Source organism: Peromyscus leucopus, chromosome 3, assembly GCF_004664715.2.
Source record: "Peromyscus leucopus breed LL Stock chromosome 3, UCI_PerLeu_2.1, whole genome shotgun sequence".
NCBI lineage: Eukaryota > Metazoa > Chordata > Mammalia > Rodentia > Cricetidae > Peromyscus > Peromyscus leucopus.
In genome coordinates, this window is record NC_051065.1 from 127,420,171 (window position 1) to 127,444,565 (window position 24,395).

The 24,395-nt window shown below is 46.2% G+C and overlaps 1 protein-coding gene across 2 annotated transcripts in view; it reads left to right on the forward strand.

The window, feature by feature from the left end:
* Positions 1-24,395, forward strand: part of Itpr2 (inositol 1,4,5-trisphosphate receptor type 2) — a 423,811-nt gene that overhangs the window by 254,759 nt on the left and 144,657 nt on the right. The window lies entirely within an intron of this gene.

Here is a 24,395-nt window from a genome sequence, read left to right on the forward strand (position 1 = left end):
GTAACAGATGATCTCACCCATGTGGAACATTTGACACACGCGTGTAATTTACCCCCCTGTCACTGGGATGCTTGCTTGTGGGAGGCATGGTTCCCATTGAATCAAAGGGAATCTGGGCAAGGTCACACTGCTAAGAGGTGATAGGATGTGGGTTCCAAATAGACCCTAAGTGTTTCACCCGCTGTGTGAACAGTCCACACCCATGGCTGCATTTTAGGGCAATGCTGATTAATTAGGCTTAGAATGTAGGTCCCAGAAGGTCTGCTTTTGATTTAATTTACTTTTTAAAATTTTCATGTGTATGTGTGTGGTGTGTATGTGTGTATATGCATGTTTGCATGTGTGTGTGCTCATATTTGTGTAGGGGCACGTGGAGGCCTGAGATTAATATCAGAAATCATCCTCAGTTGCTCTTCCACCTTATTCCTGAAGCAGGGCGTCTCAGGGGACCCAGAGCTCTCTCCATGTGGCCACTCTCCCAGCTTGCTCTGTGGCTCCCTCTCCGCCTGCCTCTGAGGTTGCAGTTCCAGCACACCTGCCAGGCTTGCCGTGGGTCCCGGGAGTCCTCGGGTTTATACGGGAAACACACGAACTGCTGAGCCGCCTCCCTAGTTCCAGGGATGCTTTTTAAATAACTCCCGGGGCGCTGTGATGTGACATTCCTGTCAACTTCCTGTCTGACATTCTTACCCTCAGTGACAGCCTCACCTCGCCTCTATACTGTGCTTCTGATGTGCATGGATATGGCTGACCCTCCCTATCTGTGAGTTCTGTAGATGAAAAACAATTAAAAGGAAGATCGCGAGCCAGGCGGTGGTGGCACACGCCTTTAATCCCAGCACTCGGGAGGCAGAGGCAGGTGGATCTCCGTGAGTTCAAGGCCAGCCTGGGCTACCAAGTGAGTTCTAGGAAAGACGCAAAGCTACACAGAGAAACCCTGTCTCGAAAAACCAAAAAAAAAAAAAAAAAAAAAAAAAGGGGGGATCTGACTCCTCTTCTGACTTCTGCGTGTTCCTACATGCACATGTGCCCATACATACACACATAAAATAAAATAGACATCAAAAAAGAATTTTGTCTTACAATTCACATTGTACTTTTGTGCTTTAAGCCACTAAGAGTTAACCCAGAGACAATTTCAAGTTTATGGGATGTATGTGTCGGTTATATGCAGAGACCATGCTGTTTTACATGAAGGCCTTTGGCACCCAGTGATGGTATATGCACACACACACACACACACACACACACACACACACACAAAGTTTGAGTGTGCATACATATGCACGTGTGCTTCTGCCTTTCATCCTGTATACTTAGCCAAACTATACATAGTTTGCTCCTTGTTTCTTGGCAAAAGCATAGTAGAAAATATATCTTGTCAGGACAGTTACAGAGCATTCTCGCCAGCACAGTGGCGGGATTCTGTAGCAGCTGAAAGGACATAGTGGGAAATGGCATGTGCTATAAAAAGGCTAGCTAGCCTCCAGGTCTGAAATTGAGACTCACGGTAGAGCTTTGTTAATGAGTGAATTCAGAGTTGGTTTAATGAGTTGGTGACGGAAGGGCAGCTCGTTATCATCAGGGAGTGAAGTTTTGCTCTCACATCTTTACCCAGAAATAAAGGAGCTGCCTGCTCCACCTCCTGCAGTTGAGTAGGCCTCTTGTGTACTTCTCTCCTGGCTTTATTTAAACGCTAATGTAGAGCCATCACGGGGCTGCGGCCAGGACTCCCCCAACTTCTTTCTTGTATTCAGCCCAACATTTCATTTGCCATGATCGTCTTGTTTTGTGGTTTCAATATTTATTTTAAAGGGGGGAGTGTTGGAAAAGGCAAAATTCAGTCTGCGTTTCATGACCCCTCAGCACCATGGCTGAGACCTTGAGAGCGCTGCAGCAGGCTCTGGGTCTAAAGAATGAACGAACGTGCGCTCTTCTCTAAGAGACGGTCACAGTGCTGCACCTGTCACACAACAACCAGAGCTGACTGGCAGCCACTAAGGTCTATATTTTTTAAATTTCAATTTTAATATTTGTACCACATAATAAAAAGTAATCCTTAAATATTATTATTATTATTATTTTATTATCCCACTGAGTTTGGCTAGTGCTGCTCATATGGCTGTGGGTGTGAGGTCATCCATGGACAACCTACTAGCTACCACTTCCTTCCTCCAGCAGCCATCACACTAGCTGTCAGTAGCTCCTGAGCCAGGGTTGGGCCTCAGCAGCCTCTCCCTCAGCCTTGATTAGGGTTGTTAAGTGTCCTGATCATGTGCAGGTAAGCATGGCTGCAATGACTCATGAATGCAAGGCCATATCATGCTCAGAGGACAGCATTTCACAGAACCCATCCTCTGGCTCAGACATTCTTTCCAATTCAGTGTTCCCTGGGCCTTGGGTGTCTAGGCTGGTGGAGGTGTCCTGGCTCCACCTGGAAATCTTCTTATGACTGTACACACAGTGGTAGAGGGCTTCATGGATTGTTGAACCTTGATACTGGGTGAGTCAACTTTTCTTTGAACAAAAACTGCCAACTTTGCATAAATGTTGGAGATCACAAATCGTCCCCTGAATAACCGTAGGTAATGAACCAAATGGAATCAGTGTTGTGAAGTTGGCTTGGGTGGAGTCTATTTGTGTGCTTCTGTCCATAAAAAAGAAGCTACCTGGGGCAAAATCCAAATCTTTCTGGTGGTTTCCATCCTAAGACCCTATTGGTGTGTTAACAGAATGTCCACCCAACAAAGCATGTGGCCAGCTACTCCAGAAGGGAGTGTGTGCTGGTCCTCGGGTGAGCCAATTCTCTCCAGTTCTCCGGCTCTTTGATTATTATCCAAGTTACAGCAGCTCATAGAAGATCTAGACCCTGCAGATTACTAATCAGTCAAACTCATAAACAGTATGTGCTTAAAACTCAAAAGAGTTCTTTGGTCTGTCAGTTAGGTTTGAACTAGGAAATAGAAGAAAAACAACATCTTAACAACAAAATAACCATGTGAACACTCAACAAGGAACCGAAGCGATGCATTTCAGAGAGACGTTAACATCAAGATTCCGTATCGGTAACTAAGAACTGAAACACGGGAAAGCGGAGAGGGGACTCCGAAGTGCTCACAGAGCTTCAGAAAGCAGCCATGTGTACCCGGAGTAGAGCAAAGGCCTAGATTGGAAATAGCAGTTACGGAGCCTGACTGTGGCTCAGTTGTGGAGCACTTACCTGCCTGGCATGCAGAAAGCCTGGTTCCATGTTCACCACCACATAAGCCAGGTGTGGTGATGCACACATGTAACTCAGCACTCAGGAGGTGGAGGCCAGAGGAACAGAATTTCAAGGTCTTCTTTAGCCACATGGTGAAGTTTGAAGCCTGGATACAGGAGACCCTGTCTCCAAACAAACAAAGCCAAAAAGCCTTGGAGGAAAGTCCTGTGGAGGAAAGCTGCTTACATACCTCAGAGCCCACAGGCAGGGACAGAGCTTTGTGAGGGTAGGCAAGTCACTCCAGTCAAGAAACACCCTTGACCTAGAAGAACCTGTGTCTGGATGACATGGGGTAGGTACAAAAGCAGGAGGCCACAGCACAGCCAGGTCCTGCCCTCCGAGCTGGCTCTGCTGTGTAAGGCAGTGTTTGGTCACCATTGGGGTGGTTTCTCTGAGACCCTTAAGAGAGCTCCATCAACTAAAGAGCGGTTAAATTTATAATTTGATTCGGTGATACACCACAAAGTACAAAAATATAACGAGGCTAGATCCTCTCCTGCCTTCTTGCCCTGGTCCCCCTCGCCCTCCCCCTCGCCCTCCCCCTCGCCCTCTGCCCACCCACTCAGTGTTGTTAGTATCTTGGGCGCCCTTTCAAGCCTGTGCAGACTCAGGCCAACACTAATGCAGTCCTCTCATGCTGTCGCAGCTCACTGAACACAGAGGAGCTTTACAATGTTTCCCCCAGCATAGCTTCCCATCTCCCCTCATCTTCATGTTTTAAATCTCAGCATCTTACTGCGTTTTCCTACTGGTTTTATTGTCTTTGGTACTTACAGGATAAAGGGGTTTATCTATAAAGACTTCTCTCAAGCCGGGCGTGGTGGCGCACGCCTTTAATCCCAGCACTTGGGAGGCAGAGGCAGGCAGATCTCTGTGAGTTCGAGGCCAGCCTGGGCTACCAAGTGAGCTTCAGGAAAGGTGCAAAGCTACACAGAGAAACCCTGTCTCAAAAAACCAAAAAAAAAAACAAAACAAAACAAAACAAAACAAAACAAAACAAAAAAAGACTTCTCTCTGTTAATTGTTTTGAACTATATAAGTAGCACATGTAAGGTATTTATGGTGATAGCAGACTTCTTTTCGTCTCTCAGCTTCACTGAAAATGTCTAATATTTCCCACTAAACATATTGCTGGCTTTTAGAACACGGCAAAGTATATTTTATTGTGTTAAGGAATCATCTGCCTATCTAGTTCTCATCTGTCTGTCTGTTCTATATGTATTCCATGTGTATGTTGTAGTCAGAATGAGATTAAATCTTGCCAGATGGCTCTAGAGCATCACTGTGATCATGTGGCTTTTCTTTTTACAGTTACCCCATGCAATATGTTGCCCTGAACTCCATGTTTGGTTAATGTTTCCTAACTCTTCTGATACTGAGTGTCTTTGCGGTTCCGGGCACAAGCTACACTGAGTTGTGGAATTCAATGGCACACATGTACATCTGTGCATGTAGCAATGTTTGCAAATGTCTAGACATTTTTGCTGTCAATCACTGTCAGGATTTTGTATCATTTTTACTTATTTCATAGGATGAACGTGGGTAATTTTTTCATTTTCTTCTGATCTGAAGCAGTTGAATAACACTGGAGTGAGCTCCTTGTATGTTTGGTGGGACTTCCCTGTGAAAGTCTCTGGGATTAGGGTTCTGAGTTATTCCTAGACAGTTATTTCTTCTGTAGAAATAATCCTGTTAGCCTGTTTTCTGTCTTGTTTAATTTGATTTGGGCAAATTATGTTGTTCTTCATGATGTTGGTCAGGGCAGACTCACAGTTATTCTCCATTTCTTTTGTTTTTTCTTTTTCATAATGTTTTATCTAGAGTCTTTTCTAAAACCAGGTTGTCTGCTGGCCAATCTCTTCCTGCTTTCAAAGAGCGTGTTTCTAGAACTTTATCATTGCCGCCGTGAGTTCTTCTGGCACACACCTGCCTCTGCGCTGCGCCCTGTTTAACCCGGCCCAGCCCCTTCTCCACCGACTCATGCATTTCAGCTGAAGCCCAGTCTCTGGCCCTTTCTCTCCCTTTTCTCCTTCCTCGTCTTTCACATTTTGTTCTTTTCTAGAACATCTAAGATTTAGTTTGGGTCTGCTCTTCATGTAAGAGGAGTTTATTTTCCAACCCAAGATTCTTGTTTTCAACTAAACAACAAAACAACAACAACAACAGTTCACAGTTGTCTTGTTGGGGATGAGGTGTGTCTCCAGGTGACCTTGTGTGATGTGTTTCATGCTGTCCTTTCTGTCCTGGCCCTGGAGATCCTCCTCAGATCTCCCCAATCATGCTCTTTTTCTTTTATGCTCTCATCTAGCTTGTGGAGGAGAAATTGCTTACTTTTCTTTGTTTTTCTGTATCCCTCAGATTTCTGTCTAACTTAGTTATGTTGATAATTATTTATTAATTCCTGAAGAAACTATTATTACTTTAATTTTCTACTACTTTTACCCCATCCCTTCCTGAATTGTGTGTGTGGTTTTTTTTGCTTTGGTTTTTTTCCTGCATATTAATATTCCTTTAGGTGTGACGATAGCATCATTTAAAAGTGATTTATTTTTATTTAATATTTGTTTATTTATTTTTATGTATGACTGTTTTGCCTGCATGTATGTCTGTGCACCATGTGCGTGCAGTACCTGTGGAGGCCAGAAGAGGGTGTCGGATCCCCTGGGACTGCAGTTACAGATGTCTGTGAGCTGCCGTATGGGTGCTGGGTCTTCTAGAAGAAAAACCAGTGCTCTTTACCACTGAACCATCCCTCCACCTCCATTAATCATAGTTTTAACCAATAAATCAGAGAAAACAATTCTAGTTATCAAGCTTTATTCTTTTCTAAGGATTGTCAATAACCGTATTGAAAGAAGTTGTGGCTAAAGATTGCTTTAAAATTAATTTACTTGTTAAAACATAGTTCTCAGCAGCAGAGAGAAACAGATGAAGTGGAACCCAAGGCCCTGTGGCGGGCTGCTCACAGTGGCCGCTCCTGAGGCTGACCGCATTCAGAGGACAGCTGCTGGTTACATAAGTCACCCAAGATGGCCCAGTGTGCTGTTATTTCTGACGGCCCAGGGAGAAGCACGTGCCAGGCAACAGGCAGATGAAAACATAACAATTTACTTTCCGATAATTATCGCTGCTTACAGCCAGGTGGGACTTGATTGATCCGGTACAGAAAAAAATCTTCCTGTATGGATTTCTTTCAAGATTAGAAATATGACTGCAATAAATATTTCTGGAAACCACTCTCTGGACTTCATTAGAGGAAGCAGCTGCGGGTGCTTTGTTCTTGTGTGTGAGACTCAATTGACACAGAACCTGACCCAGAGCGTCCACCAGTCCATGTCCCTTCTTTTCTTTCCTTTTTCTTTTTAAAAACCCCAGCTTATTGGAAGCCTTTTCCGTGAAAACCGACGACACTAAGAACCGAGATGGAACTGACTTTCGAGTTGATAAAATAACAGTAACCACAGCGGCAGGGCTGAGGTGGAGGCTGCCCTTGGCATGCTTCTGTACTCTTGGGGTCCCAGCTCCTCCTGCCTTGCGCCCTGTGCTGTCTGGGGCTGCTCTGTGGTCCTGATATGGGCCAGGCCTGGGACGCTGCTGCTTCCTTCAGTTACTCCATTGGAAGGTGGTGGTGGTTTGCTCGGTCTCCTTCATATGCAAGAGGACTTGGTCAGCAGTTGGCTAGCACTGGCCTTTCCTAGCAGTAAAGCTGAGAGACATTTTCTGTCTTGTTGAAAAAGCAGCCTAAGAAGGTCTGGTAGTCTTTGCAGTGCCCATTCATCTCCTCCCCAGAGCTTAGACTAGGAGTGTGTGGCAGCACCCTAACGATTCTCTATTCTGACAGAAGCAGAACCCTTCAGGTGCAAGCTGGAAGGGACTCTCATAACCCATGAAGTCCTGTGTATAAGTGTCTGTCCAGAGGCTTTGACTGAAATCCTCTGTCAACTGAGAGGTCTGACCAGGGAAATGAGGCAGAGGGCAGGCGAGGCAAAGGGGTAATCAGGGGTTGTTCCCAGTGTGAAAGTCACAGACGACACTGTCTTCATCAGAGGCACAAGAGCCAGCGCACCATACAGCTTTTCCGATGACTGGAAATAAGAAGCTGAGCTCTGAAAACAATGTCTAATTAGGAACCATGAAAATGGAAGTGTTTGGAAGTGCTTGGAAATAGAAAAGTTGAACGAGACATGTATACATACATTTATACAAAAATTACTGTCTACTATGGAAGCCCAGAGACGCACTGGCACGCAGTTAATTACACCCCAGAGTTTAGTGAGAAAATAGTCACGAACCAAGTATTTGGAGAAGGACTAGATGCATTAGTTACTCCAGAAGAAAAGTTCGCAGTGTTAAACAGGTGTGGGGCACAGGGTAGGGTAGGGCTAGGAAAGGGGTGTCCAGAAGACGTGGCTTTCTTGCAGGACAGTGACATCTAAGCCGAGGCTGAGAGGCTGATAAGGAACAGTTGCTGCCGGCCGTGGCCACCCTGTGGTGGGGATGCTGGTTGAACCCCTCTTTCTCTGAGAGGCTGGACACCCAGGGGCAGAGGGCCACAGGGAAAGATGCTGGAGAGGGCAGCGGATGACAGCAGGGAAAGCTGCCGGCCTGGGGCTCAGTGTGTTGTCCCTTCCGTTAGATGTTCTCCAGGCTGAAATGTTTTATGTGATCTTTTACCAAGTTCTGCTCTCAGGACTTCATGTGAACATGCTGATTACGGCTCCCAAAGTTGCCTCTATTTTGTATGAAATGAAAATGCACCGTGTTCTTAAAAAACACTTGGGAAGAAAACAATGCAGGGCTCAACAGATGGCGGGGCCAGTGAAGTGCTCGTCACCTTAGCACAATGACCTTGGTCCCCATAACGCCCAGCGCCCACACAGCATGCCAGGGGTGATGATGTGCACCTGCAACCCCAGTGCTGGGGGAGCAGAGTCAGGACAGGTCCTGGGGCTTGCTAGCCAGCCAGTCTGTCTGAGCCAGTTAGTTCCAGATTCTCAAGGGACCTTGTCTCAAAACAAATGCAGTGGAGAAGTGACTGGGGAGACACATGATACCAAGCTCTGCCTTCCACATGCACGTGTTCGCATGTACTGCATATAAATGTACACACAAACAGACATGTATGCACACACACACACACACACACACACACTGAACACAGCACAGTTGGTTCTTGCTGCTAAGCAAGTGGTTGGCTTCCTATGAGTGTCAGACAATATCCTGACAGGGTCCTGGTACACAGTGCAATGTTCATTTAATTTGATTAAAACTTGAATTCTTTTGTCTTGCCTTTGCTGATGAATGCCTGTATACTCCCATGGCCTTTTGCTACTAGCAGCTCTCAATAGCTGATCTCTCTGCAATGTTGGGACTGAGGGATTCTAAGAATCCACTGGCTTCCTGTGCAGCTCACTGCCTTTGCTGGTCCAGGACTCACCTGGTAGTGGATTTGGGGACATAGAAAACACTGATGTCATGACTTTCTTTTTCCTCCTCTAACATTTGTGTTACTATTATAGTTGTTGTTACAGGGTCTTGTTATGTAGCTCGGTCTAGCCTTGAACACATTGTGTGGCCTAAGGTGATCTCTAGCTCATGATGATCGTCCTGCCTTGGCTTCCTTAGTGCTGCCATGAAAGGTATGTACCATCACACTGTCTTTCAAACTCCTTACGATGTAAATCGACAGGTGTGTGGTCAGATCCCCAGCACATAGTTGTGGGAAGTGTCTCCATTCTTACAGAAGTCACACGTGTTCGTCCCATGCTTTGTTTAATTCTGAAGCTCTTGGCGAAGAATGCTGTTGCTTGTACGCCACATCTGGAAGACATGTAGTCGTATTTCATGGGAAGAAGCAAGCGGATAGTGGGTGGAGGAGCCTGGGTGTAATTACAGTGTGTGTTTATTTGGAGAGACTAGCATATTAGCATGCAGTGGGACGATTAATTAATCTCAGCTGGAATAATTCACTATGGTTGGTTTCAATAAAAGCTTAATGTCTTTAAGTCCTTGAGGTTTGCATTAAGCTTATGATGAAGGACGTGTTTCGAATGTCTCTCCTAAGATGAGTCCTGACCCCAGATTAGGCTCTTCTTGCCTCCCCCAAACCTTATCCTCTAATCAATAAAGAGAAGTTAGGCAACTTCAAGAAGATGAGGGCTTTTTGTTTTTACACTTAAAAACAAATATTTTGCAAAGCTCAATTTCCACAAAGTTGTGTATAATTTTGAGTTTCTCCTCCAGTCGTGTGAGGTTTCCATGGAAACTGTCTCGCCTATATTCAGAGCCATGGACTGTCTTCCCACACAGGTCAGGACGCAAGCAGTGCCAGGTCCTAGCTCGGTTTATTGTGCTTTAACATTAGGCAGCTTTAACAAGAGGTTGGTTCCTAATTGGCACACACGATTTCATATTTAATTAGCAGTGTGAGTCTCACTACATTTTACCAGCAGATGTGACGTTTAGAATGTGTGCCATTCTAATGCAGCTGTTGCCCAGATGTGCCTCAGAGCAGAGGCGTTGTCGCAAATCACAGCTCAGCTGCTTGATGAAAATCTGGGCAGAAGCAACATTATTTTTCTTAAGTTAAAAAAAAATAATTTTCTATTTTTGTAACTGCTTTATTGAGATACTCATATCATAAGTTTGACCCACTAGAATGTACAGTTCTATAGTTAGTGTCTCTCTCTCTCCCAGTCTCTGCATCTTCAGCTCCCGGAAGCCATTTATCTACTCTGTACAAATCTTTGTGAGTCCTCCTATTCCTGACATTTTTTATAAGTTTGTACCTGTCCTCTCATCATTCCCACGCTCTTCTCAAGGCTTATGCACGTAGAGGCTTGTGCTTGCACTCTAGGCCTTTTTATTGAAAAAGAAGTCGCCATCATATGCTTATACTACATGCCTCTCACCTACTCGTCATTCAGTGGCCATTCGGGGTCCTTTCTGCTCTTTGAATGATAGGAATAATGCTACATGGACATTTCCATACAAGGTTTTTGTGTGAAATTCTTTTTTGAGATCAAGTTTCATTATGTAGCTCAGGCTGGCCTCAAACTCCCGATTCCTCCACCTCAGCTCTCTTGAGCACAGAAACTATAGATGTGAGCCATACCCAGCTCTGTGGGGGCACATTTTGGTCTCCCTTGGTCATGTGCTAAGGCATGAGGTCCCTGGGTCCAAACAAAACTTGGTGGCTCATGTGTGGGAACTGCGACATAGTTTCTCAGCATAGCGGCTCCATTTTGTGTCTGACCCATAAGCTATGAGGGTTGTAATTTCCCCACATCCTTGACTGTGTGTGGTGTTGTTGCCTTTTAAATCTTAACCATCCTAGTGGACATGAAGAGCTATCCAGGCGCAGTGTCTGGAAGAAATCATCCTGCACACAAACTAGTCACGTGCTGCTTACTTACTTTCCGTTACTCTTGAGAAGTGAGGTAAACGCACTTCTCGTACATATCTACAATGTTCTCTTCTGATTTTAACACAAAACCAACTCAGGTAAGATGTCATAAAAACTGACGATTCTTGGAGTTGGACTAATTGGTAGACACATAGCACAGAAAGAGGATTTGACTAAAAGGTTAAACCTTCAGGTTCCTGGCGTAATTTCATCTTACTTCCTATTAGCCAACTGGGCCGTAGCAGTGATGTCATACCGTGTGAAGCCCAGTGACATGGGGTCAAAGGCCGTCAGACAGGAATGTAGCTCCCTAGAGTGCTTGCCTAGCATGTGTGAGGCCCGGGTTCAATCCTAACACTGCAACAAATGACAGTGGTGTCTTCATTCAATAGAACATAATTTACCAGGTGTAATGCCACAATTGTAGTATCACTCAAAAGCAAAACAAGGCTTCCAGAATCTGTGACACACTGTTGACTTTAAAGTGATCTGTAATTCATGAATGATAAAATGTTGAGGAAGAGGTGAATGTCACAGTTAATGAAATATGGCAGTACAGCTGTCCGTGCATATCAATGTCATATTATTGCCTCATTGATTTCATAACCACCCTTTACACTTACATACATTCTCAGCCAGGAGTGGGAACATCTGTGTATCATCTATAGCTTATATACATCCATATATACTATTGATAGAAAAGGAGGGGAGAAGTATGTGTTGACTTTATCTTTCCCATTCCGGAAGTTTTAACTCAGCCTTAACAGTGACATTCGGAGAAATGATCCTCAAATTGGCCAATTCACCTCCAGTCACACTTAGTCTGGGGTTCCTGCTCAGCTTGAGTAGTTTTCATGTCTCACGCAGAAGCTGATGTCACAAGCCTGTGGCGCTCGCGTCTGATGTGACTGCAGGGGTTGCACAAGAAGTGTGCACTGATGGGATTAAAGGTCAACTTTCAGGGCTGCACGGTGGCTGGGTGGATAAAGCTCTTGCCATGCAACTGTGAGGACCTGAGTTTGGATCCCGAACCCCATGTCAAAGCCAGGTGTGTATGTGGGTCACGTGCAGTCCTGCTCCTGGGAGGTGGAGTCGTGGAATCCTCAGCCTAAGCTGGCTGGCCAGACCACAGAAAATGAGAGCTCCGACTATAGTGAGAGGCTCTGCCTCACACATCAGATAGAGAGTGAGGTTGTGGAGGGACACACCCATGTCAACCCCAGGCTACTACATACATGCACGCTCACACACAAGCACCCCCTCACACACACGTGAGCTCACATATGTGTGAGCATGCACAATACCATATACACGTACATAGAAAAATAAAAGAAAGTTCTGCCTATTTCTAGCCCCTTGGAGTTTAGTTGCTATTCTAGATATGTAGTAAAATATCTGTCATGGCTCATGACGCAGAGGCAAGACGATTTTCAGTACTGTTCAAAAGCCCATCATGTACCTAGCCCAGGTCTTTCTGAAGAAGCCCCTTTCTGAGGCGGGCATCATTCTGTTTGTTTGAACTGAGACCTCATTTTCTTCAGGTAATAACTGTGTTGTGTTTTAAAATGTTGATGGATGTGTAAGAACCTTGCTTTTTATTCCTTCTAATCTTCCTCTGTGCTTTTGCTGTGGAATTTTTCAAAAGTATGCTTTCCACAGAGAACACAATTAGGAGCTCATGAGAGCATTGGAGTATTCATATTAACAGGAAAACGTATGTTCTTACGAGCAAATTAATGTCAGAAATTATCAAAATTTCATACCCATAAGACTCAGGCTGAGAGCAGAGGATTTTAATTTGAGGCCATTCTAGGCTACATAGCAAGATTCTGTAGCAAGATTAAAGATAAAAACAAAAATTATCAAAATTAGATCAATATGATTTATACAATAATAAAAAACACTGTAATTATAGAATAAGACTTGCAAGAAATGCAAGTTTTTATTTTGAGAATTACATGAGATGACAGATGGTGTTTAATTTTCTTTTTAAAAGCAAATTTTCTTTTAGAACAGCATTTTAAGAGAACAGTGGCTATCTGTTTCATTATGCTCACAGAGTCACATGATATTGCCTTATTAGTTTGGGAAATCAGAACCTCAAGGTGGGCCCATGCTTTATAGCAGGGTGAAAATCCTAAGGCAGTTGACATCACAGCAGAGCAGGATTGGTCAGGTTGAGTCTGCAGGGGAGGATAGGCAGGGTGAGTTTACAGGGGAGGATAGTCAGGGTAAGTTACAGGGGAGGATAGGGCTGGGTGAGTTTACAGGGAAGGATAGGCAGGGTGAGTTTACAGGGGAGGATAGGCAGGGTGAGTTTACAGGGGAGGATAGGGCTGAGTGAGTCTGCAGGCATAAAGATGAGAATATGACACAATTATTAGTGCCTCTTATTTGCCTTCTCTTAAAACATGTAGATGTGTAGAGTGGTATTTATGGCAGCAACTAAAGCCATGCCTGTCCCAGTGGCCCTGGGCATTCTCACGTCCATACCCCATCAGGTCCCTGGGACAAAGCTTAGTGTTCTTTAACCATTAAATGTCAGGAGCTGTCTGTTCAGAACTTAGTACAGCCAAAGGCATAACCCTGAGGTTTGGATATTGCCATACACGGACATTTGTAACAGGGTCTCAAACAGGGCAATGGAATTCTTGAGACCATGGAGCTGGGCTGTGGCTGAACCCAGATCTCAGCCCGTTGTAGTGGTCTCCACAGAATCAGCATTCCCACCATGTGAGTGACCTTGTAGCTCAGGTGGGTCTCAAAGGATGAAGGGACTGGGCTGGACCATGTGTGTGTTAATTCTCAAGTCCTTCCTGTGAAGTTGATCTCTGTAGAATTCTTCATTTCATAGACTCTACAATTACTTCTCTTCTACCTGAAAAATTCTAAATTTAACCTGAATTTATTAAAATTTAGCTTCCTGTTTCCTTTGTCAAACGTTTGCATTGATTGACAGGTATTCAACTGTTGCTTTGCTCCTGGATGCGGAGTACAGTTTGTTCCTAGTGTTGGGGTGGGATGAGATGTTTCTCATTCTTGTGCACACCAGTGTGTATGGGTGTGTGTGTGCTGTGTCTGTGGTGTGTATGTAATACATATGTGTAATGTATGGATGTGATGTGGAGTATGTGTGTGGTGTGGTCTGTAAATGTGTTGGATTGTGTATGTGGTGGTGGCAGAATTTGTGTGCATGTTTCTCAGTGTGTGTGAATGGAGGAGGTGGTGGTGGTGATGGTACATGTGTGCATGTTGTGTGTGTTAGGGCATATGGATGTGAGTATCGAGGGATGTCTTAGGGAATTATACCTGTGTTTTTGGTGGGGTGTATGGTGAGCTTCTAGCACCCTATTTTCTTGGATAGTTCTCCTGAACCTTGAGATCTTCTCATAGCCTAGCAAGCCTTTCTCTCTTGGCTGCACATATAGACCTCAGCCTGGAGCTCAAGGCCTGTCCTCTAGGAAGAGACACCGGGGAACAGGAAGGAGAGGGAGTGTGGAGCCTCTGGCTCTTACTCCCTGTCCCTCCAGGTCCCAGAGGAGCGCCAGTGTGTCAGCGTGGACTCAGTAAGTGGGGAGCCATACCTGGAGGCTCACTGTTGCCCCCACTACAAATTCTAGTAGAAGGAAAGTGGAAATCAGTGTGAACTTCAGATCTTCCTAAAGCCAGGTTGATGGGTCACTGGTGTCCTAAAAATAACACCTGTGTGAGGACTGATGAATGCAGAGGAATTCTCCAGAAGACAGTCCTGACTTTTCTTAACTAGTATGAGAAAGCAGCTGCCATTCTCTGTCCTGTGGGAAGGACCTGTTCTCCCTCCTCACACTTCCTTTTCAGGTAGGAAACATGAGGTGCATATTGAATATTCCAGTGGGGTGATGGTTCCTTAGCACATCTGTGCCTCCCACCTGCTCTCCCTGGCCATGGCTTAGAGATCCAGGAACAGACCTTTAAAGCAGCCTGCGTGGCTTTCTCCTTGTTCAAGAGGAAGAGTCCTGCCACTCAGGCCATTGCCATTCCTCTGTGTCCCCACTTCCTCCCCGGGCCCTGGGGACCTGCCACGTACCAAGGTCATTTTGGACCTCAGAACCATTCTAGCTGCACACTCTGGAAGCTTAGCAGTCGCCCCTGGGAATTCCACACTTGTGCATGAACACAGGCTGCCATTGGCCACTTTGTTAGTTCTTGAAGCAGCTCTAAGAGACAGCAGGCAGCAAGAGACCAGTCTGACCTCAGCAGATGGGACTGTTCATTTCAGAACAGCGAGGGGCAGACACTCTCTCCAGGACGCGGGGTGCATGCAAAGGGGGAGGGAGTACATGGAGTTTATGTAGGAGGCCTGGGGTGTGGGGAGCTGCAGGCAGCTGCTGGAGCTGCATGCAGCCTGCAGCTTCTCCCTCCTGGAGATGTTTGTTCAGACAAGGCCATTGCATCTTTAGAAACTTGCTTCCCCTGGCTGTCAGGATGTGATTGAGTTTGGAATGGCAGTGAGGGGGAAGGGGCATGGGGACAAGAGATTTCAGCAACCTTAGGGCAGTGGTTCCCAACCTTCCTAATGCCCGACCATTTAGTACAGTCCCTCATGTTGTGGTGACCCCCAACATAAATTTATTTATTTATTTATTTATTTATTCATTTATTTATTTATTGGTTTTTTTGAGACAGGGTTTCTCTGTGTAGCTTTGCACCTTTCATGGAACTCACTCCATAGCCCAGGCTGGCCTCAAACTCACAGAGATCCGCCTGCCTCTGCCTCCTGAGTACTGGGATTAAAGGCGTGCGCCACCACCGCCCAGCCCATAAAATTATTTTCATTGCTACTTCATAACTATAAATGTGCTACTGTTATGAATCATAATGTAAATACTTATGTTTTTAGATAGTCTTAGGCAACCTTCGTGAAAGGGTCGTTCAGCCCCCCAGAGGGTCGCCACTCACATGTTGAGAACTACTGCCTTAGGGTAACCGAAAATTCTTTGGTCAGTGTCTGGCAGAGTTTTTTCAAGGTTTATTCTGACATATCCCAGCTCTTAAAAGATAAAGGATGGGTCTGAAAGTATAGGGGTTCTGAGAATACCCCCTTTTTTTTTTTTAGAGAGCTTCTTGCTGAATGTGGGCGAAGTCTAGGGGAGAGGAGTTCTGTGAGCATGGTCTCCATGGGAGGTGGCCCTGAGATGAGGAGGGTTGTGGTGCTGAGGAGGTAGTTCAGGGTCCATTTAAGAGAGGGCCTCCTCGGGTCACTTAATAGGACAGGAGTTCGTTGGTTTGTTTTTTTTTTTTTTTTTTTTTTTTTAGACAGAGTTTCTTTGTGTAACAGCCCTGGCTGTCATAGAACTCACTCTGTAGATCAGGCTGACATTGAATTCACAGAAATCGCCTGCCTCTGCCTCCTGAGTGTTTTGACTTGATTGACAGTGATGGATCATGGGATGGCCATCATCATGCATCCCTGGAGAAGCTTTTTGGAAGTAATCACTGGAGGGCTGAAAACAAATGTTTGCTTACAACTTTGATTCCATTTCCCAGCAACAGCTAGTAGTTAGACAGGTGTCTGCAGATGTCTTGAGGTTACAGCAATAACTAGTAGATAGTGTCTGCAGATGTCCTGGTTACAGCAACAACTAGTTGTTAGACAGGTGTCTGCAGATGTCCTGAGGTTACAGCAATAACTAGTAGTTAGTAGTTAGATAGGTGTCTGAAGATGCCCTGAGGTTACAGGTGGTAGAGGTCATGGGTCTTTGCTACTTCAGGGTTACTTTATGAGCTAGTGATTCATGATGTGTGAATCTAGTAGTTTTTTTCAATAGGGAAATGGTCTTTAAAGCTTGCCTGGGTGTGTAGACCTGGTGGCACACACCTGTAATCCAGCACTCAGGAGGTAGAGGCAGGTGGATCAGGAGTTCAAGGTCATGTTTGGCTATATAGCAATTTTGAAGCCAGCTTGGGCTACATAAGAGTCAGATTTAAAAAAAAAAAAAACAAATTAGCAGAAAACCCCAAACAAAGCAAACAAAATGTTTGCCTGCCCAGCTTATGTAGGGCCTTCTCAGCTTTGTACCTGTTGTCCTAACAAGCAAACAGCAGCCACAGGCAGTTCTCAGGCTCAGCCAGCCAGGGCTTGCCCTAGTCCTGTGCTCAGATGCACAGCAGAACTGAGCCCATCGATGGGGAGAGCATTGGGTTTGATGTTCCTGCAGGTCAAATGGGCAGAGCTTTTATCTTACCCCAAAGACTGCTGGGACTGCAGCTTCCTTCACACCTCACTGTGAGCCAGACCTCAGGAGCCCCATTGCCTGAGGTTGTGACATTTGCTGACCCTGGAGAACCAGCGTCCTCAGACAGCTTGAGCACTGAAGTCTTGAAAGTGGAGCCAGAAGGACTGGTGAGGATTATTTTTCCCGAGCCTCATGTCTCAGCTTCGTTTATTTGGGTTTTTCTGGTGTACATTTGGGTTCCTCTGGCATGTGTTGCTGTTGGGAGCCCATTTTCCAGTCCTTGTCACATGGTAGGTGTGTAATAAATATCCTTATAGTTGGTAAACAGCGAGAGAGTGAGGGCGACAGGAAAGGGATTTGCAGGTGGATTGCCTTGTATGTGAATAAATGTTTCTCTTCTAGTCCTCAGATACTGATTGTTTTGTTTTCAGTCTCACTAGCCCAGGCTGTCCTGGAACTCTTCATGGAGCCAAGGCTGGCCCCTAACTTGCATCAGTTCTCCTTCCTGTGTCTCTTGAGGGTGGGGATTACAGGCACAGCCTTCGTTTTTTCAGTAGGATCGCTTTGGCACCCATTGCTGTTTAAGATGACCATTAGTGTGTGTTGGGTGTCATGGTGTGGACAGACTGTGAACACGGATGACGACTGCTGATGACATTTGAGTTTCCCATCTTTGTGAAGCTGAGCAAAGGCAGCGGGAGAGGACGTGGCTCAGTGAGCAGGGTATCTGGCAGCCTTGTAGATGTGTTGTGGTCTGACCTTGCCATTTACAAAGTCATGGTTGAGAACTGCACTTACATCACTATAGAAAATATACTCCATAATTTCAAATAAAATGAAAAAAATTCTCTCTTGGTTTGAAGACCAGTTTTCAGCTACAACTATCATCCCTACTTAAGGGTTACCAGAAAGGAAAAAAGAGAAAAGTTGCCACATGTTTAAATAAGTGTAAGATTTTGTGTTGAATGGCACTCATGGCTGTCCTGAACTGCAGGTTGGATGGACCTGACTGGACTGGCACATGACGTGAGCTGGGCCACAATTCCCCAAGGAACTCCCCACAGTGGTGGTGGGTGATGACAATGGACTCTGTAATTCCACTAGGACAGTTGATCCAGAACCATGGCTCGTGTTACCACCAGGCATTCCAAGGAGGACATTCTTCACCAGATATACAGTCGCTAAGTCAAAGGGCTTCAGAAACACCTGTCGCCTACTTCCAAGGTGATGGTGGAGGCTGGAGGACATGCAGTTACTGCCTCCAGATCCATCCAAGCTGACCAGTAGCTAATCAGCCATCGGTATGGGGAACCCCAAGTGAAATGTCCTCGCCTGCTGAAGGATCAGTGTTGAGGATGCTGGTATATGCTGCTGTTTGTCTCACCAAGTCTTGATTAGATTCCTTCCAGTGGGAAAAACACACTAGCTCACTTTTTAAGGACTTGGGAACACCTTTGAACTCTCACCTTACAGCTGTTCGTGTCTAGAAAGGCAAACTGTGTACTGCTTTTCAAAGTGAAAGAAAATCCTCAGACTTTTCTAGGATAAATGCTTATTTCTCTCCATTCTGTCCACCAAAGCTGGCCGTTTCTGGGTTGCTTGGTGTCTGGTACCTTGGACTCAGCCTAACCCAGTGGGCAGTGACCAGGGAACCAAGGGAACGGGCCATCTTCCGGTGTATCCCCTTCCTGTCAGCACGCCGCCTCTGGCCACGGACACGGCTTTTTATGGAGATATTTTGTTGTAATTTAAGAAAGTGGTTGCAGTTTTCTTGGCTCCGTAACAGTCTGCACATCTGGAATGTGTTCCTGTGAAGATGTTGGCTGGAAGCAGTGTCTTGTGGCCTGGAATTGCCTCTGACAGAGCGAATCCTCGCTAGTGGGCCTGCCTCAGCACCTTCTGTGGGAGGCCGCTGAGGGGCTCCTGAGGCTCTGAAGACCCAGCACAGACGTCCCGCGCCTCAGCCCAGGGGAATTATTTAACGTGGCATTTGTGTATTAGTTCTGTCCTCCACTCCGCCATGGCAGTCACAGCCTGGCGCTAGAATATCCGACAGATTCTACAGTGACTTTATTTGACCTAAAGTGACTTAGGGACAGGTCTCACACTGAAGCTCTTGACACCGTGCCCCATCACAGAGAGGATAGACTGGATGACCCATGGCGAACTGATACCGCACTTGCCTCTGGTGGACACCAGTGGTCTGCCGGCACTGGCGGTCTGCCGGCACTGGTGGACATCAGTGGTCTGTTGGCACTAGAGTCTGCCGGCACTGGCGATCTGCTGGCACTGGTGGACATCAGTGGTCTGCCGGCACTGGCGGTCTGCCGGCACTGGCAGTCTGCCGGCACTGGTGGACACCAGTGGTCTGTTGGCACTGGTGGTCTGCCATGCTTAAGTAGGGATGGTTGTCTTAGCTGAACACTGGCCTTCAAACCAAGATAGAATTTTTCCCACTTTATTTGAAATTATGGAGTATATTTTCTACAGTGATGTAAGTACATGCTTTAGACTGACTTTTCCACATTCACTCACAATGATTAACTGGGAAAAGCTAGGATTTTGAGGTAGTTGGTAATTTTTTCCCTCTTCTTAGTATCTTAGATAACATTTTCATTTCTGTGGGAAAGTTTGATATAAACTCAGGAAATGTTCAACAGTGCAAAGCTGTGCTTCTGCGTGCTCGGCTGTATTAACGTAGCAGGGACGTCATTGAATCTGCTTCCTTTGTACGGCCCCTCGTCCACACTGAGAAGTGTGGAGGGAGGTCCAACTACTGTGTCACTTGCCAGTTGAGGACGGAGGCTCAGGGTGGTGAGGTGGCCTGTGTGAGATTCCCCGGTTAATAAGGGCACAGGGACATTAGAATCTGGGTGCTGTGTTCCCCGAGTCTAGAGGCCCAGGAGTCGCAACCCCTGTCTTCCCGTTCTGTGACACTCTGGTATTTGTTGGACAATACATCATGAACCTGAACATCATGGACCCGAGAAGGAGCCTTTGCTTGGTGGCTGGTGCTCACCAGTCTGTGTTTCATCTGCCTAAGAGGGTTTTACGGTGTTGGCAAATATCATCATCTTAGTCATAGCGGCTGCAGCCATGCAGCAGTCTACTCTGTGGCTTTTAAAAACACGATTCTTCTAACCCTATAAGGAATTTTTTTAAATATAGTGCTAAAACAATAATATAGTGTTTTATTTTTGACAAGATCTCTCACTCCATAGTTCGGTACCCGAAACTCACTACATAGTGCTGGCTGGCCTCTCATTCATGACAATCCTCCTGTTGCAGCCTCCTGTGCACTAGGATTATGGGTATGGGCCACTATGCACAAATCTTTCATTTTTCTTCCTCCTCCTCCCGTCTTCTTTGGGAGAGTGATGTTTCTTTCTTGGTTGGGATTTTGGGGAATTGTATTGAAGGTGTGAACGAGAAACTGGCTCAGGATCCAGACCTTGGCTCACGACAAAGCCCTTTGCAGACACCAGCACTGACTGCACAAGAAGAGGGCTAGCTTCTACTTTTGTCTTCCTCGGTCTTTGTGGACACCCCGGCTTGTCTTGCGGGGTTCTATCAGTCAGGCTGTGGAGGAGAGAGACGTGATTGGTGTGCACAACAGGCAGGGTCGGTGGGCATGGTGGTGTATGCCTGTAACCCCTGCACTCTGCAGGCCGAGGCAGGAGGATTGCAATGAGTTGAAGGCCATGCTGGGCTCTAGAGCGAGACTCGGTCTCAGAACGACAGTGCTGGTGGCCGCAGCAGCACTGGGTCATGGTCCACAGGCTTCCGAGTCTCCCTGATGATTTCAGTCCCAGGCTTGAGTTCACCAAAGCTCTGGTGGCCTCACCTCCGGCCACTGGGAGAGGCAGAGAAAAAACCCATTGGATACCAAAGAAACGTTTTGTCCCTGATTTTGGAGGATCGTTTCTTAAAAAGACAGAGCTAATTCAACAAAAAGGATCTTCCCTTAAAAAAAAAAAGAAAGAAAAGAAAAGAAGTAATGCTTATTTATATGGCTCTTTCCTCCTCTAAGAACATCTTTGGGTTTTTGAAAAGATCTATTTTTAATCGTGTGTGTGTGTGTGTGTGTGTGTGTGTGTGTGTGTGTGTGTGTGTGTGTACACAAGTGTAGGTTTCCTCCAATGCCCTGGAGCTATGAACCACCTGACATGCATGGGTGCTGGGAACTGAACCCAGGCCCTTTGCAAGAGAAGCATGTGCTCTGTCCCGCCGAGCCCCTGGGTTCCTCAGGTTCAGTGGAGGACAGCAGAGGTGCCTCCAGAGGGGAGTCAGCTCTCCATCCCCAGCTTCTTCTAAGCCTCGTCATCATCTTTATGTACTACAGCCTTATGTGAAAAGCGTTAGAGAGAGCACAAGATGAGAAGCGGTGTCTGTCTGTGCTCCAAGAATAAAGCATCAATAAATGAAAGTCACTGAGAAGATGAGCAACTGGAGGTGCAGCATCCATTAAATTCCTGGCTCCGGAACACCGAGGGCGTCCTGTTGCTCACTGTGCATGAGACACATCTGCTCTGGTGTTTGTGGATGTGTGTGGCTTGCACAGCCTGCCCTCCTTTAAAGGCTGCTGGAGCCCCCAGGACACGTAACAGTGGAGGAACACATCTCACTGTAAACTCTTGAACGCTGTGTTGGTTGTTTCTCTCTTTCATGTGACGAATACTCAACAAAAGCAGCTTAAGGTTGGGAAGGTCTCTTTTGACTCACTCTGAGGGTGCAGGCATGATGGCAAGGAGGGCATGGCACACAAGTGTGAGTGTGAGGCGTCCGTGATATCACTTCTATAGGCAAGAAGCAAGGAGAGATGAGTACCCTTTCCTTTTTATTAAGTCACAGACCCCAACCCATGAGATGGTTCTGTTCCCATTCAGGTAGGCCTTCCTTCCCCAGCTAAACTTTTGGAAACGCTCTCAAGGGCATACCTAAAGGTGTGTTGCCATGGTGACTCTAAATCTAATCAATTTGACAGCCAGGAAGGTCTACTTCTTCTCTTAGTATGGTGCCTGAAGGAGCAGCTTCCCAGGAGCATGTAGGCTGCAGAGGTAAGACAGGCCTTATCCTTGAGCAAACAGGGAGATGTAGAAAATAAATCTTAGTTTGGTTTAAATATAGCATCAAAGGCACCCAGAAGCTCCCACGAAAAGGTAGAATTCAGAAGCCATTGCCAGTGAGCAGCCAGGGTGATGGTAATGCTGTTACAGTGAGTTGATATGGAGAGGAAGACAGGTTCAAGGAGAAGGAATGTTCCTTTTCTGAGTTTCCTCTGCTGGTGCAAGACAGGGAACAAGAAATCCAAGGGAAGCACTGAGTGGCTTAGGGGAGCGAGGTCAGGCTGGAGGAGATGCAGTGTCTGCCAGGCCGAGTGTGCAACAGAGGATGAGAAGCCAGTGCAGGTGGGGGGGAGGGAGAGGGGAGGGGGAGGTCCAACTCAGGGACCCAGGGCAAGCCCCTGGAACTGGAGACAGAATAACTCGAGTACTCAGAGGCAGGAAGGGCAGGAGCCGGATGTTTCTGTGCTGGGGAGGAGTGTGTGAGTCTGGAGTAGCAGGGCACATGGAAAGCACTGAGGAAGGGTGGGGGCCAGTGGAGCAGGCACCTGGACATGGGGGGTGGTTATAGTCAGAGAAGTGAAGCCCTGGCCTGAGACCTGTGAACTGTGTATCTGTAGCCAGTCATGCAAGCTCAGGCTTCCTCTCTGCACTGTGGGAACCACCTCAGGAGCGGGGCCAGTGTCAGTAGTTACGTGTAAGCCAGCAATCATACTTACCTTTTCAAGTCATTTCTAGTTAGCGTAGACTCTAATGGCTTCCACAGGACATTTGATCTGCATTTATTATTCTCCTTTGTTCGTACCCCACACACTACTCTCCCCTCTTCCCTACTGCCTTCTCACACAGGTCCTCTGCGTCCCCTAATAGTCCCTCATCTGTGTTCATGTCACACATATGTGCGTGTGCATACATGTGTATATTTGATTCTAGATTCCCTATGTAAGAGAAACATGGTATTTTGTTTTTCTCCTCCTCCTTCTCTGTTTGCACTCTTGCCTCTTCCTCCTTGTTTTAAAGTGTAGAAGACAGGATTTTTAGAAGTTGGTTTATAAAGAAATATAATGTCCTTTTCTTTAGAATAAAACCCAGTCTCAGAGTCTGAACAGAACTCACTTTATTTTGTCAAGTTTAATTGTTTGAGCACCAGCTGTATACTAGTTCTTTCCCACGTCTCTGTGGGTTGTTGGAGCACCAGCTGTATACCAGCTCTCTCCCACTTCTCTGTGGGTTGTTGGAGCACCAGCTGTATACCAGCTTTTTCTCACATCTCTATGGGTTGTTGAAGCACCAGCTGTATACCAGCTCTCTCCCACTTCTCTGTGGGTTGTTGGAGCACCAGCTGTATACCAGCTTTTTCTCACATCTCTATGGGTTGTTGAAGCACCAGCTGTATACCAGCTCTCTCCCACTTCTCTGTGGGTTGTTGGAGCACCAGCTGTATACCAGCTCTCTCCCACTTCTCTGTGGGTTGTTGGAGCACCAGATGTATACCAGCTCTTTCCCAGGTCTCTGTGGGTTGTTGGAGCACCAGTTGTATACCAGCTCTTTCCCAGGTCTCTGTGAGTTGTTTGATCACCAGCTGTATACCAGCTCTTTCCCAGGTCTCTGTGGGTTGTTGGAGCACCAGCTGTGTACCAGCTCTTTCCCAGGTCTCTGTGGGTTGTTGGAGCACCAGCTGTATACCAGCTCTTCCCCAGGTCTCTGTGCTCAGCCCCCACAGGCCTCACTCTCCAGGCTTCAGAGTGTTTGCTGTCTTCTCTAGGCGCCACCAGTGTTCTGCTCAACACTAGGACCCCAGCTTTTCCCTTGAGCAAATTTATGATTTATTACATTGACTTAATGTGTGCATGTATGAGTGTGAGTGTGGGGTCATGTGCATGGCACACCACACGTGTGTAGGAGTCAATTCTCTCCTTCTACTAGGTGCATCCCAGGGATCAAGCTTAGGTTGCCAGGCTTCTCTTCAAGTGTGCTCACCCATTAAGCCATCTCCTTGGCCTCTACATATAAAAGTGTATGTGCATAATACATGCATGCATACATACATACATACATATGTAACTGGTTTACATTATTTATTTATTGTATCGTGCATGTGTGTGTGTGCATGTGCATGTGACAGCATGTATGTGGAAGTCAGAAGACAACTTGCAAGAATCAGGTTTCTCCTTCTACCAAGTACATCCCAGGGATTGAACTTAGGTCTCCAGCCTTGGTGGCAAGCTCCTTTACCCACTGAGCCAGCCCCACAGCTCTCCGGTCAATATGTGTTTAGTGTGTGCATTTGATGGGTTCCGGGATGAGGAGACATCTCCACAGTGCTTGCAGGAGCCTCATGACCGCTCACTTCACTGTTATAAAAAAAAATGTATTACTGTTACTGGGAACCTTTGCAATTTTCCTCAAAAATACTGACTTGGCATAAAATTATTTTTCTCATGTTTTTA